Here is a 2,780-nt window from a genome sequence, read left to right as displayed (position 1 = left end):
TGTGTGTGTGTTTATATGTATATAGGCAAGTAAACAGTATGATATGCAGTACAATGATTTTTATTTGCTTCTGGAAACTCTAATAGATGTATGTAGGTTGTACATCCATGTATGCATGTGTGTTTATGTGTGTGTAAGAATGTATGTATGTGTGTGAGTATGCATGCGTGCGTGTGCGTGTGTGTGTTGTTTTTTAAGTGTGTGCGTGCGTGCGTGTGTGGTGTGTGTGTGTGTATAAGTTAATTGTATGAATGCATAACACAATTATACCAGAAAAATAGATACATGGCTTTGGTGAAATGAAAGCGACGTTGAGATAAAAGTTACTGTTGGAACGTTATGTAAACGAATGAATGAACGAATGAATGAATGAGTGAATGAATGAATGAATAGATGAATGAGTGAATGATTGAATGAATGAATAAATTGATAGATAAATGAATGAATGATATGATGAATTAATAGACGAGCGAATTAATATACAAAAGAACGAATAAAAAATTAAACAAAACAAAAATTGGATGACTAAATGAAGAAGCGAGTGAACAATTGATTGATTGATTGATGGAAAAATGAATGAATGAATGATTGATAGACGGAAATTCGAATGAATGAGTGCATGAATGAATGCATGGCTGCTTGAGCCTGCGTGCTAAGGCTTCAAGAGACAATTTGCCACATCACTCATTCATTTAGAACAGGATGAAAAATATTTCTGTCTGCCCAAGTTATGATGATGATGATGATGTTTGATGATGATGATGATGTTTGATGATGATGATGATGTTTGATGATGTTGATGGTTTATAATAATGATGATGGTGATATTGGTGATGGTAATGATGATTTTTCATTATGATGATATGATGATGATGATGGTGATGATGAAGTTGATGATGATGGTGATACTTATTTGAGAATGATAATTATGATGATGATATTTGATGATGATGATGATAATGATGGAGACGGTGATGATGGTGATGATGACGACGACGATGATGAGCGGCGAGTAGAGAAACATGATGATGGGAGAGAAACATGATGATGGACGATTTGGGCATACAAAACAACGCACGGGCCAGTCGCTAAGGGACATTTGTCTTCAATAATAATAAAAATAATAACAAATAATAACTATAATAATAATATAAATAATAATAACAACAATAATTATTTTTATTTTAAAACAATTTTAATAACAACTCTGTCAAGTAAATAATCACCATCACCACCACCACCATTATCAAATGCTGTAGCTAAGGGGTGAGGGAACTAGAAGGATTATGAAGGGACTGCAGATTCCCCGAAAAGTTCAAAACTTAATAAGTCTTATGAGCGTCATAGAAATTAAACAAAAAATTAAACTATAGTTCAATGTTAAACGAAGGATACAAAACATGAATGACGAAATCTTTTTGTTACAGTTCAAGAAGGCGACTAATTTTTTAAAAATTGAAACGTTCTTACTTTTGCTTATAAAACAAAGCGGAAATTGTCCGTCTTTACAAGTTTTAATACAGGATTATTATTAATAGTTTTTGGTAACTAATTTGTAATTAGATTGACGCAATCAACAAGTATTTAGAAAAAAATTAGCTTATTTTCAATGTATGTTCAGTAACTTAAGTTAAAAAAACATTCCGAACTGGCTACTCCATCCCCTGATAACCAAAATCCTGACTACATCTTGACATAATCTTCACAGCATCATGACAATCATCATCATCTTCTTCATCATCATCATCTTCGTCATCATCATCATCTTCATCATCTTCATCATCATCGTCGTCATCATCGTCGTCATGACAGTCACATAACCTTCATCCGAATGACAAAGTTGGAATGTATCTTCCACCTCGTGATGACGTAAGATGACGAAGATCTGAACGTCATCGCTGACGTCATCGCCGTTGCGTCACGTGACACCATCGATGATGATGATGATGATGTCGATGATGATCGTGGGGGCGATGATAATGATGATGGTGATGATAATGATGATGATGATGATGATGATGGTGATGATAATGATGATGATGATGGTGAGGATGGTGGTGATGACCTCACCAGTTGGAATGAAAATAACAAAAACGAAATAAACATCGTTGAAAAAGAAGAAGGCCCTTTAGGAAAATTTCTACCCCACCGATAAGATGATGATGACGACGATGATGATAATGATGATGACGATGACGATGATGATGACGATGATGATAAAGATGGTAATGTTGGTGATAATGAAGGCAAAGATGATGATAGCAATGATGATGATGATAACGCTGATGACGATGATGATGACGATGTAGATGAGGAATTTTGAGATAATTTACTTGGTAATGAATTATACATGGATGACGATTTCATCAGCTCCGACGAAGACGACGATGTTGATGAAGAAATTGATGATGGTAATGAGGATGAAGATGATGATGACGTCAGAATTGATGATGATGATGACGTCAGAATTGATGGTGATGATGATGACGTCAGAATTGATGATGATGATACTGATAAACATTTTGGTGATAACGTTTCTGAGAGCTTTATACAAGACAATATAGATTTAGCTGACTGCAGTGGTGATGATAGTAATAATAATGATGATGACGACGATGATGAAGAAGAAGAGGAAGATGACGAAGATGATGATGATGGGGTTGATGTCGATGATGATGCTGATCTCTGCTGTGATAATAATGGTAGTAATGTCGCCAGGACTTCGATTTTCGACTGCGTGAATTTAAACAATTTGTGGAGTTTATTTGTCATTGAGATGT

The sequence above is a fragment of the Helobdella robusta genome (genome assembly GCF_000326865.2).
Source record: "Helobdella robusta unplaced genomic scaffold HELROscaffold_23, whole genome shotgun sequence".
NCBI lineage: Eukaryota > Metazoa > Annelida > Clitellata > Rhynchobdellida > Glossiphoniidae > Helobdella > Helobdella robusta.
The sequence above is the reverse complement of the archived record's forward strand: the minus strand, read 5'-3'. Positions refer to the sequence as shown.